Source organism: Dipodomys merriami, unplaced genomic scaffold (genome assembly GCF_024711535.1).
Source record: "Dipodomys merriami isolate MVZ:Mamm:240054 unplaced genomic scaffold, mDipMer1.0.p SCAF_932, whole genome shotgun sequence".
Lineage (NCBI taxonomy): Eukaryota > Metazoa > Chordata > Mammalia > Rodentia > Heteromyidae > Dipodomys > Dipodomys merriami.
This window is the reverse complement of record NW_027206549.1, coordinates 334493-348431: the sequence shown is the minus strand read 5'-3', so window position 1 is coordinate 348431 and position 13939 is coordinate 334493. Positions and strand designations below refer to the sequence as shown.

At 38.4% G+C, this 13939-nt stretch overlaps 1 long non-coding RNA gene across 1 annotated transcript; it reads right to left on the bottom strand.

Moving 5' to 3' along the window:
- Window positions 1–1245: 1245 nt before the first annotated feature.
- On the bottom strand, window positions 1246–11559 carry LOC138821732 (uncharacterized). The gene is made up of 4 exons (XR_011370201.1): window positions 11355–11559; window positions 9753–9844; window positions 1934–2068; window positions 1246–1416 (listed from the first exon to the last, which is right to left on the bottom strand). It is a non-coding gene; the product is annotated as an uncharacterized lncRNA (long non-coding RNA).
- Window positions 11560–13939: the final 2380 nt, after the last annotated feature.

Sequence of the window (13939 nt, the reverse complement as noted above, 5' to 3'; positions counted from 1 at the left end):
AAGGAGAAGAGGGAGAAGAGGGAGAAGAGGGAGAAGAGGGAGAAGAGGGAGAAGAGGGAGAAGAGGGAGAAGAGGGAGAAGAGGAAGGAGAAGAGGAAGGAGAAGAGGAAGGAGAAGAGGAAGGAGAAGAGGAAGGAGAAGAGGAAGGAGAAGAGGAAGGAGAAGAGGAAGGAGAAGAGGAAGGAGAAGAGGAAGGAGAAGAGGAAGGAGAAGGAGAAGGAGAAGGAGAAGAAGAGGAGGAGGAAGAGGAGGAGGAAGAGGAGGAGGAAGAGGAGGAGGAGGAGGAGGAGGAGGAGGAGGAGGAGGAGGAGGAGGAGGAGGAGGAGGAGAAGAAGAAGAAGAAGGAGAAGAAGGAGAAGAAGGAGAAGAAGGAGAAGAAGGAGAAGGAGAAGAAGGAGAAGAAGGAGAAGAAGGAGAAGAAGGAGAAGAAGGAGAAGGAGAAGAAGAAGAAGAAGAAGAAGAAGAAGAAGAAGAAGAAGAAGAAGAAGGGGAAGAGGAGGAAGAGGAAGAGGAAGAAGAGGAAGAAGAGGAAGAGGAAGAAGAGGAAGATGAAGAAGAAGAAGAGGAAGAAGAAGAAGAAGAAGAAGAAGAAGAAGAAGAAGAAGAAGAAGAAGAAGAAGAAGAAGAAGAAGAAGAAGAAGAAGAAGAAGAAGAAGAAGAAGAAGAAGAAGAAGAAGAAGAAGAAGAAGAAGAAGAAGAAGAGGAGGAGGAAGAGGAAGAAGAAGAAGAAGTGGAAGAAAAAGAAGAAGAAGAAGAAGAAGAAGAAGAAGAAGAAGAAGAAGAAGAAGAAGAAGAAGAAGAAGAAGAAGAAGAAGAAGAAGAAGAAGAAGAAGAAGAAAAAGAAAAAAAGAAAAAGAAAAAGAAAAAGAAGAAAGAATGGCTTAGATTATCAGAGGAGATGAACTAACAGGAAATAATATACAAATTAGCAGCTATAACAGGCTTTTTGACAGCTAAAAACCGATGACATTGGAGAAAAACCATAAAATGAAAGACTAAGGTAAAAGAAAAAGATATCTGATATTAAGACCTCTTTGTTATTGTGTTCTTTTTCTATAACTTTAAGAGAAATAACATTTGACTTACTCAATATTTCTAACAATAAAGCAGTAAGGGATATTTTTCTTCTATTATAATATTTCCAGCATGCCACACCTCCTTCAGAAAGACATTTCAACTTCCAAAAATACAAAGAGAAAAGAAACGATGCAATGGTTATCCTTTGAAGACTCTTTTCAGCTGGGAGTTTGAGATTGGAATTACCTTTTTTTCACTTTCTTGCAAAAGCATCTCCAGAACTTTTAGATGTTCTTGAAGTTCATCAAAGGGTAGCCCACTATGAGATTTCTTATCTGTTTCCATGGCTACCTCATTGGAGGTCATGAGCTCTTCTTTCTCCTTTGCCTCTCGTAAAACCTAAAAAGAGATGGAAGTATAGAAGCAGCAAATAATAGCTCAAGGGTAACTTTTAAGAGTGGAGAGAAGCAAAGCTGAGACAAGTTCCAGTATAGAGTGCTGCTCTTCATGCCTGGTATGGCAAATCAAATTCACTAAGGATCAGGAGCTGCATGGGAAAAAAAAGTAGCTAAACAAAATTTGATGCTTGACAGTATTACCCAAGGAGCCACATGCATTTCTAAAAGTGGTTTCAACATTAACCTAATAAGCAATCTTGATAGCGCTCAGGATTTTGCAATGCGCTGACAGAGGCTACTGCAGAAAGAAAAGAGCTGGCCATTTGTATAAGCATTAGAGCTCTAACTGCACATCCAGCCCATAAAAATGCCTTCATTTTATAATGCATTGAAAATTCTTTGCAAGGAAATACACTAACAAAATCTCAAGGTAACAAAGGGAAAAATTCAAATTAAAAAACAAAACAAAACACATGAACAACAGAAAACAGCAATCAAACCAGTAAAGGTAACAGTACCTGAGACAGTGTAGAATTCCAGTTCATCAGATCCTTGGTCATTTTAAATACAGGATCCCCTTCTGCTATTACATCTATTGTCTTCTTCACAATGAATTTGAAGGCATCTAAACCCCCACTAATAATGTCCTTTCCCTAGAAAGCAACATAAATGTCATTACTACAATACTGGGAAAACACATTTGCATGTTTTGTGGGGGTTTTGTGTCAGTCCAGGGGCTTAAAACTCAGGGCCTAGGTGATGTCTATGAGCTTTTTTTCTTCAAGGATAGTACTCTACCGCTTGCACAACAGCTCCACTTCCTGCTTTGTTTGCTGGTTAATTAGAGAGAAGAGTCTTACAGACATTCCTGCCTGGGATGGCTTTGAACCACAATCCCCAGATCTCAACTTCCTCAGGGGCTAGGTTTACAAGCATGAGCCACCAGTGTCCAGCCATTTATATGTTTCAATTCTTTAAGAGTGACCTACAATACTAAGCACTGGGAAGAATGTGGAACAGTAAGGATAATACACACTGCATGTAGACACATAGTAGGTTCTCCTCTTTGGAAAACTGCTGGCCAGAATCTACTATAGCTACATATGTACAGTGGTTCATCAGAAGACATTTCAGGGCTGGGAATGTAGCCTAGTGGTACAATGCTTGCCTAGCATGCATGAAGCCCTAGGAACAATTTCTCAGTACAACATACATAGAAAAGGCAGGAAATTGCACTGTGGCTCAGGTGGTAGAGTGATAACCTTGTGCAAAAGAAGCTCAGGGACAGTTCCTGGGCCCTGAGTTCAAGCCTCAGTACTAGCCAAAAATAAATAAATAAATAACCAAAAATATTCAGAGCAGCAGTATTTGTAATAGCTATAACATGGAAACTATTTCAATCCTTAAAAACTGTGGAATAAATAAAATATAACATAGTGACAAAATGGAATACCACATCCAAAATGCAACATGGTCAAATGATACAAAAATGTTGTGAAAGAAGATAGATACAAAATGTACTATAAGTATGTAAAGTATAAAAGCAAACAAAGGTAATCTAAGATAAAAGTGAGGACTATAGTTATCTTCCTAGAAGGGGCATACTATCTCTTAAAGAATCTGAACAAGTTCACATTATGAAAATGAACTGTTTTAAATTTCAGTATTAAAATTAAGAAAAAAAATATAAAGCATAAATTTAAAGTATAACTAAGTATTTAATATATGCCTATAATGCCATTACTCCAGAGACTAAGGCATAAGTATTGTGAGTCTGAGGCCAGCCTAAGCTACATTCATATCCAGTTCAAGGATGCCAGGCTACACAGTGAAAAGAATGAAAAGAGAATCCAAAGACACAGTTTACGCCTGTAATCACAGCTGCTTACAAAGTAGAGGCAGAATTGTAGCCCAAAGCCAGCACAAGTAAAAGCCAGTGATTGGATCCAAAAACAAACTAGCTATTTCTGCTTTCTAGTTGCCATGGTATGATTGATTCTGCTTTGCCATGACCTTCCTGCCATTATGAACTGACATCTCTGAGAACAAAACTGCTCCCTGTAGATAGATAGATAGATAGATAGATAGATAGATAGATAGATAGATAGATAGATAGATAGATAGATAGATAGATAGATAGATAGAAAGAAAGAAAGAAAGAAAGATAGATAAATAGATAGATAGATAGATAGATAGATAGATAGATAGATAGATAGATAGATAGATAGATAGATAGATAGATAGATAGATAGATAGATAGATAGATAGATAGATAGATAGATAGATAGATAGATAGATAGATAGACAGGCAGAAGAAAGGAATAAGGATGTGGCTCAAGTGGTACTTCATATTGCCAAAATAAATAAACAAAGGTTACAATAGCCAGGCAGTGGTGTCTGGTGACTCATGCCTGTAATCCTTCTCAGCTACTCTGAAGACTGAGATCTGAAGATCACAGTTCAAAGCCTTCCAGGCAGGAAAGTCCATGAGATACTTATTTCCAAATAACTTCTCAAAAAATTTAGGGAATAGCGCTGTGGCTTAAGTGGTAGAGTGATAGCTGCCTTAAGTACAGAAAGGGTCAGGGACAACACCCAAGTCCTGAGTTCAAGCCCCACAATTGGCAAAAGAAAAAAGTATTTATCTACACATAGTAAACATTTTTCTAAACAAGAGGAAACTATAGTCAGAAAGAGATCAATGGTTGGAAAATGCTGTGAACAGACAGAACGGTGTGGCTACAGACTGGCATGAAGGAACTCCCTTAGTACTGAAAATATTCTTATATCTCAGTGAGCCATACAAATACAGAAAATATTCTGTGTCTGTGTATCACAATATACTGTGACTATACAGTATAAACATAATTATTATTTCTCAACACAAAGTCATATTGCAAAAAAAACAGTTTTACTGTATGCAAATTATAGCTCAACTTTGTCCTAGAAGACTATGCTGATTCTTAGTAAGGGAATCAATATATATTACAAAGATGAGTATGTTTCAAAAATAATCAGTTCTCTTTTATCTTTAAAAATCATATAAGAGATCAACAAGTACACCAAGTAATTAAACTATATTATATCAAACACTCTATTATGGAGAGAACTTTTGCTTTCAAGTACTATAAATAAGCTGATATTACACTTGCCTTCCTATACAGCAACTAGAAAACCAGACAAAATATAAGAAAGAACTATTTTTAGACAATGGAAAAAAAGACAAAATAAAAGACTTTGGTCCAGGAGAAAAGAGAAACAAAGTCAACCCTACAGCTGGGCTTTCTGCCTAGAGAAAAGTTCCAAACCCCAACACACAGAGGAGATCCTAAAGACAACAGAACACTCACACACAATGTAAGTCAGGGAAAAGGCTGGCATCAGGGAAGGCTGAAGCAGCTATCATTTGAAAGTCAGAAAACTTCAGAGGATGCAGCTATATAAGTAAAATGTTTCAAGAAGCTACAGATGTGCCCATGTGTCTTTATCTGAATAATACACTGTTAAAAAACATTAGGTAACGCCACACAGTTGGAGAAGAACTAGTGTAAGTAGTAAGCAACACAATCCCCATAGCTCAAGCTATGCGGAAACATCTGGTTTTTAAACAATCAAGTGAACAGACTTCACTGAACACCTGAGGAATAAGAGTGAATTCAGAGGAATCATGGCTCAGCAGTAAAGATTAACTAGTCCTTAAGATTGAAGGCTACACTAGACTCCCTATAATCAAGCCTAACAGAGAGAAGAAAGTGGTGACATTGTCCAAAAAACAAATCCTTTAAATAGGGATACAGGTGGATCCATAGCAAGAATGAGATGTACAAGTCGTTATGTGGAAAAACAAACTTTGAAACTTTGGGGGGAGGAGGAGAATTGGGTGGGGGAGGGTGGGGGAGGGAAGGGGAAACAAAGGAGGAGGCTACAATGCTTGATAAGAAATGTACTCATTATCTTGCCCACGTAATTGGAACACTTCTGTACAGCATTTTCACAATAAAATTTAAAAATAAAAAAAGGGTGAAGAAAAAATAAAGAAATGTACTCTTAGTTGGGTACCAGTGGCTCACACCTGTAATCCTAGCTACTCAGGAAGCTGAGATCTGAGGATTGTGGTTCAAAGCAAGCCCTGGTAGCAAAGTCTGTGAGACTCTTATCTCCAATAAACCATCAGAAAACTAGAAGTGGCATTGTGGCTCAAGTAGTAGAGCACTAACTAGCCTTGAGCTCTAGAGCTGAGAGGCAGTGCCCAGGCCCAGAGTTCATGTCCACGATTGATAAAAAAGAAATGTACTCTTTACCCAACTTATATAACTGTAACCCGTATCTTTTAGTAACAGTTAAAAAGTTTTGAAATATGAATCTGAATCCAGAAAGCAGGACTGGGCCACTGATGACTCACGCCTATGGTCCTAGGATCTCTGGGCTGAGATCTAAAGATCACAATGGAAAGCCACAAGGGCAGAAGAACCTGTGAGACTTTCATCTCCATTTATTTATCCAGCAAAAATCAGAGGCAGGGTTCATGTGCCAGCTGTGGGGGAGGAGGACAAGGTAGACTGTGAAGATGGGAGTTCAAACCCCAGTGCCAGAACATAAACATTAAAAAAGAAAGAGGCCTGAAACCGGTAACTCACACCTATAATCCTAGCTACTCAGGAGACTGAGATCTGAGGATCACCGTTCAAAGCTAGCCTGGGAAAGAAAGTCTGTGAGACACTTATCTCCAATAAACCACTCAGAAAACCGGAAGTGGCGCTGTGGCTCAAGAGCTAGAGTGCTAGCTTGAGCAGAAGGGTACAGGGACAGGGCCCACACCCAGAGATCAAGCCCCATGACAGACAAAAAAAAGTGGGGTGGAGGAAGAAAGGAAGCAAGGAAGCAAGCAAGCTAGCTAGCTAACTAGCTGGATGCCAGTGGTTCACACTTGGAACTCTAGTTATCCAGGAGGCTGAGATCTGAGCATCACAGTTTGAGGCCAGACCAGGCAAGGTAGTCTAGTCCAGGCAGATTTATCTCTCCAATTAATCACCAAAAAAAAAAAAGTAATTATCACAGAAGTATAGCTGTTGCTCAAGTAGTAGGGTGCTAGCCTTGAGCAAAAAGGTTCAGGGACAGCACCCAGGTCCTGCTTTTAACCCCCAGGAATAACACACACACACACACACACACACACACACACACACACACACACACACACACGAAGCAGAAGACAACATCCTTAAAGGAACATGACAAAATTGCAAAAAAGATGACCGAGTGATTTCATTGGTATCTTTTACCTCAAACTTCTAAAAAGAACCATCTCTAGTATAATTTCCTTCACAGTGAAATTAATTTCTCTCCTTAGGAACTTTAGAAGATGGGAAAGGCTTTAGGATGAAAATGCCACCAATTCTATTCTGGTACACTTAATATTCAACTAAAATCTAAGTCCATAAAACTTCCACTGAGTAGTGGGAGTTCTCTACTCATGAGACATAAGTAAACACAACCTAAACTCTGCCCTCCATGCTAGCCTTCAAAGGTATAAAAAGGGTATATTCTCCCTATCTCTTTTCCTTAGATTTTCATATGCATGATCCATTAACTCTCCAAGTTTTTAAGACATTAATACTAGCCACTCTTCCCAGGGTTTTCCATGATTTTCATTCCCCTCTTAAAACATGGCTCTGAATGACAGATGTCCTTCAAGTGTTTATGAAGTCACTGCTGTTTACTATCCAAACATACTTCTAACTCCTGTTTTCTTTGCCCACTAAAAGCAACTCCTGATAAAAATTTCTGATAATGCTAACAATTTAATCTCCCAATATCTCAAAGCATCAGAGTTAGACATTAAACCATTCTAGTTGCTGGGGGCATGAGGAGAAATGAAACTTCCTGTCTCTGTAACTCCTGAATTTGAGCTTATCTGTTTGAGAATACCATACTTGCACTCACAGCATGATCTGACAACAATTACAAAATCATAAAGTAAACAACAAAGAAAACTGAAGGTACCAGGACCCTACGTTCACCAAAACAACATGCAATAGTCTATTTCTAGAGTCCTTTAGGGAGAAAAATAAACTCATTTTTTAAACACATAGTGTGTTAGTCAAAGCCAAAATAGCCTCACAGTAAATAGCCTCATCAGTAAGAACAGTGCCTCATATATGGAGTATTTTGCAGCCATGTCTACTGACATGGCTACTGACCCATGCACTATGGACCAAAAGGTATGTCAATCCAGTTCTCTCTTAGGTATACACAAGTAGTGATAGTGGAACCTGTTAGTCTCTGATGGGTATATACGCCAAAACATGATATAACTCTGAAGATGGAGAAAAACAGATAGAATAAATCTGCTTCCAGAGAAAAAAAGATAGAGATGAGCAAAGAGTATTAAATGAGAAACAATATGGGCTGTGAGAGATGAAGAAAACAAACTGGTCTTCAAAACTTTTCCATACGGCTTAGAAGTGCAGGTTTCCTTTTGATCAAGACAAACTTCGAAGAATAAATCTTGGCACAGACCAAAATGTTTTTAAAAGAGACCCAGAAACACAACAAATCAAAGAAAGGTTGGGCACATGGGATTACATGAAATTGCAGAACTTCTGCATGGCAAAGGACATAGCAAGAGCAATAGAAAGCCCACCGATTGGGAAAAGATTTTCACTAGCCATACAACGGACAAGAGTCACATATCTAAAATACAACTTGAACTCAAAAAAATTTAATTTCCCAACAACAAATCCTCAAAGAAACAACTGCCCAATAAATAAGTGGCTAAAGACTTAAAGAGAAACTTCTCTGAAGAGGAAAGAAGGATGGCCAATGGACACATGAAGAAATGCTCAACCTCCCCAGCCATAAAAGAAATGCAAATCAAAACAACATTGTGATACCACCTAACCCTTGTTAGAATGGCTAGAATCAAGAACTCTTATAACAACAGATGTTGGAGGGGATGTGGACAGAAGGGAGCTCTTCTGAATTGTTGGTGGGAGTATAAACTTGTTCAACCACTTTGGAATGTAGTATGGAGGTTCCTCAAAAGAGTCTACATAGAGTTTCCCTATGACCCAGCAATCCCTCTTTTGGGCATTTACCCAAGCGATCACAAAGAAGACCATGCTAAAGCTACAAGCACGACTATGTATACTGCAGCATAATTTACCATAGCTAAGATATGGAACCAACCCAGATGCCCCTCAGTAGATGAATGGATCAAGAAAATGTGGCATATATACATAATGGAATTCTATGCCTCCATCAGAAAGAATGACATTGCCCCATTTGTTATGAAATGGAGAGTTGGACAAAATTATATGAAGTGAAGTAAGCCAGGCCCAAATAAACATAGGTCCCATGATTTCCCTTATTTGCAATAACTAGTATATGTCTAAGACAAGCAGAAACGGTAAGAAAAGTTGATGGTAGGTGAAATGATCCCCAAGATAAGGACACAAATGTTTCTTTTTTCTTTCATACAATTGTTTCTAACATATTTATAAGATGATTTCTTTGTTGCTTTGTATGTCCCTCCCCCACGGTATAACCCCTGTTTTCACTGTATTTGATGTTGGTATAATTTGTGGAGGGGAAGGAAAAAAAACAAATATTTTAAATAGGGATACAGTTGGACCTATTGCAACAATGTCAAAAAACGAACTTTACAACTTTGGCACGGTGTGTGTGGGGTGGTGATGGAAGTGGGGGGAACGGGAAATGGGAAGGGATGGGAAGGGGTAACAAAGGAGGAGGCAATAATGCTTGATAAGAAATGTACTCATTACCTTGTCCATGTAATTGTAACACCTCTGTATGGTATTTTCACTATATATATATATAAACCCTCACCTTCATAAAAACCCAAATGCAAAAAAAAAGAGAGAGAAAAGGCTAGAATGTACCTCAGCTCAATGGCAAAACACTTGCCTAGCAATTGCAACATCCTGGGTTCAATGCCTAGTATCAAAAAACAAAAGGTAGAAAATCAAACAAACAAAAAACAAAAGGCAAAAAAAATAGCCCTAAATAAACAAAAATCTTTTTTGGTCCTGTCAGTTTTAAATTCAGCCAACCGTGGTTGCCATATAAAGTGCTAAGTAATTCTTATATTCAGCATATATGGCAATATAATTTTATTATACAGCAGTCCTTGAAATTACTTCAGATGCAGAGTAGAGAGATATGAACAGTTACAAGACACAGATCTCTAACTGGCAGCTGGATTCACAAGGCAACCCACCACAGCTGTAGGATGTCCCCATGTCCTTAATATCAAAAATGCACAAGCTAGCTACTGAATCCAAAGTATCCTAGGACTTAAATTTTCTCTATACTGACCTTCAGCAGCTTGACTTCAGCTGAAATCTCACTGGGACTAGGGATCCCAAGGGAAGACTCTGTTGTTTCAATGATGTTTGAAGTATCTTGTCCTAGAGAAAAATTAAATTTGTTGCTCTTTATTACCCAAACTTACCAAGCTAAATTCTAAAAACGAAATATCAAAGTGTGTATATCTAAAATCATGAATGCTATAAGACAGGTTATTTTTAACAATTGGGGTAATTATTCCTTGAAAATATCTCCTTAGTATAACATTTTTTAAACAAAACCCTGATATATCATCATTAAAGAACAGACATTTATAGCAATTCCTAGACTTCATTCTAATAAGAAAATGCTACCAATTCTACTAGCAGTGTCTATCATCTCATGATTATTTTTCTTCAAACAATAAACCCTTGAACAAATGTGGAAGGAGAATTATTAACTAAGTCCTTTGTAACACAAATCTGTAAAACGCACACAGACAGTAATGAAATGACTGATGATTTTACCCACTGTGGCCACTGTAGCTGAGGCTGAGGAGAGCAAGGACTTGCCCCCGGGGCCCCAATATTTCCATCTGGCCTGGGGTATATCTTTGGAAAGTTTCCTATTGTCCCAGTAAATGGGGGGGGGGGAAGACACAAGAAAGTGTGAAAAATTATTGAGCCAGAGTACAATATACATAAGTTATCTAAGTATTAGCTAAAGTATGGGAACCTAATAATATTTGCTTAATGCATTGCTTGACTGATAGACAGTTGTCTGTGTTTATTATGTAGGCACCATGCAGCAAAGGAAATTACTGCTGATGGCATTTATAGAACTGAAAAACTATTATTTATGGTTGTAAAAATAAGAAAAGAAATGTAAACCTAAATTAGCATTGAGCTTGAATCTTCTTTTTTATTGTGAAAATACTGTACAGAGGGTTTACAATTATATGGGCAAGATAATGAGTACATTTCTTATCAAGCATTTAGCCGCCTCCTTTGTTTCCCCTTCCCATCCCTTCCCATCCTTCCCCCCGCCCCCCCACCCAGTTTTCCCTGACCCCCCACCAAAGTTGTAAAGTTCGTTTTCGACATAATGACTTGTACATCTCATTGTTGCAATGGGTCCACCTGTATCCCTATTTAAATGATTTGTTTTTCTCATTGTACCAGGGCTTCACACATTTGGCTTGCTTGCTCATGGCTGGCACTCTACCACTTGAGCCATACCTCTAGTGTAGCACTTTGCTGGCATTTAGTTGGAGATGGAATCTGCATTCATCTGGACCTAAGCATCCTCAGTAGCTAAGATTACAGGTGTGAGCCAGGGGTACCTGGTAAACTCTAATATTTTTAAATCCCAATATTTTAATAGAGATTCTAGCTGGGCACCAGTGGCTCACGCCTGTAATCCTAGCTACTCAGGAGGCTGAGATCTGAGGATCACGGTTTAATGCCAGCCAGGGCAGGAAAGTCCATGAGACTCTTACCTCCACTAAACCATTAGTGGTACTGTGGCTCAAGTGGTAGAGTGCTCACCTTGAGCTGAAGAACACAGAGATAGTGCCCAAGCCCAGAACTCAAGCCCCACAACCCACAAATAAAAATAGAGATTCTGTGATACCTGAAAAGGGAGAACTTCTGAAGTCTCAGGGTCCCTGGAAGACCCAACTTCTGGTTTTTTCAACTGGACACTACAGCTTCCATTAAGTCTCTTGATTGGTATGTTGGTCAACAGATTCAGTATTCTTCACAGACTCAGAATTCTCCACTGACTTACAGTTTCTTTCTTCAATGATAGGACTTGCTTCAGTTATCAGTGGAGTCTCAGGATCATCTTTATCAGAAAGTCCAAGGGAAAAAGTGATTGAGGTCAGCTTTTTTTTAGTATAAATTATTTGTCTAAATCTTTTGACACTTTCACAGAGTCACAGGCAGGAACATTAGTAAATTAATACAGACAAGATCCCACAGATCTTCCCCCAGGTTCTCCTAGTAACAGCTTTCATAACTGAAGCATAATTCATTGTGGCAGAATCCACCAATCTTCAGCTTTCAACATATTTCAACTGAAATTCTGTCACTTAAAGAAGTATAGATGGAATTACATAGCATGTCACTTGTTAAGAATTTTTACACAGCATTTAAGTCCCTCCAGACCCACTTGTATTAAGATTTTTTTTTACTGTTTCTGAATAGTCCATGGTATAAATGTACTTTGGGACTATCACAGAAATAAAATGATTCAGAAAGCTTATGTACAGGTGTTTATGGGAATGAAAGCTTTCTCTGGGAAAAATGCCTGCTCAGTTAAATTTTAAATGTTACTGTTAGGCTGGGCATGTACCTGAGTAGTAGCCTAGCATGCATGAAGCCCTTTGTTTGATTACTCAGTACCACATGCACAGAAACTGGCACTGTGGGTCAAGTGGTAGAGCGCTAGCCTTGAGCTAAGAAGAAGCTCACGGATAGTGCCATGGGACTGAGTTCAAGTCACAGGACTGTCCAAAAACCAGGTATTGTTCTATTTTTTCCCAAGGAAAATATCATTTTACTTTCCTAGTGGCAATGTATGAATAATCAAGTTCACTTGAATTCTGATCAATCTTGTGTTGTCACTATTTTGATTGAGCCATTCAGACAGGTATGTAGTGGTACCTCACTGTGCCTTTTAAGTTGCATTTCTCTAAGGGCTGGGACCAAGGCATCCTTTTATGTGCTTATTTGCTGAATATATACTCTTCAGGGAAACATTTATTTGTATCTTTTGGTCATTATCGAATCATTCTGGTTTGGTTTTTATCATTATGTACTACAGAGATTTGAGAACACTGTATTTTGGAGATTTAACTCCTCTACTATATGGTTTGCAAATATTTCATGCTAGTTTATAGTTTATCTTTTTCCTGTCTTCCTAGGGTCTTTCCCTGAGCAAGTTTTTCATTGTGAGGAGGTTCATTATCTATTTCCCCTTTTACTGACTATCCTTTAAAATCTTTAGTAATCACTTACTACTAAAACTCTTCCAGAGATTTAATCTATCCAAAAACATTTCTGTCAGAACAGTTTTTTAGGGTTTTGTTTCCTATTTGTAGTGGTGGCCCTAGTGATTAAAAGATGTCTCTAATCCTTTTGCTTTTGTTTTTTGGATAGGGTTTCCTAATTTGCACAGGTGAGCCTCAGACCACGAATTTCTTACACTGCCTCTCAAGTACCTAAGATTACAGACATAAACTACCATGCTTGCTATCTCTGAAACACTAACTTTTTGTTTGGTATGCTCTTAAACCATAATCCTCCTATCTCTTTCTCTGGAATATCTAGGATTATAAGTATGAAACACTTTCTGGGCATTTTGTTATTATTAAAAATATTCATCATAAATATACCAAAATTCTGTTAGTATTGGAACATTTGATGTTACGAAAGAGATGACGTCAGAATATCCCACATCCACAAATCAGCCAAAGACAAATGCTGGAGGGGATGTGGAGAAAGAGGAACCCTACTACACTGCTGGTGGGAATGTACACTTATACAACCACTTTAGAAAGCAGTCTGGAGGGTCCTTATAAAGCTAAAGATTGACCTCCCTTACGGCCCAGTCATACCACTTTAGGCATCTACCCTGAACAACAGGAACCAATATATAAGGACATGTGAACCTCCATGCTTATTGCAGCACTGTTCACAATAGCTAGGATATGGAAACAACCCAGATGCCCCACCACAGAGGAATGGATCCAAAAATTGTGGTATCTATACACAATGGAATATTATGCAGCCATTAGAAATGACAAAATAATGGCATTTGCAGGGAAATGGATGGAGCTAGAAGGAATCATGTTGAGCGAGGTAAGCCAAGAGCAAAGAGACAAACAATACATGGTCTCCCTGATAAGTGGATGCTAAATCCAAAATGTTAGGTGATATGACAAAATTAACAGGACTTAAGAAACAAAGAACTCTCACTCATCTGGTCGAACCACTACTAAATATCCCCATGCTGCTGATCACATGTATGGTGTATATGTGTACACTGTTATATGTTATAGACTGTGATAGACAATTTGCTCCAGGAAAGTTAGAATGAACTTGTGACTTTAAATGAGCATCATTATTCCACAATACTGTGAAATTTTGGAAATTATGTAATCACTTAATCACAATTAAAAAAAAAAGAACCTCGGGGGAGGTAGGGAGGGAAGG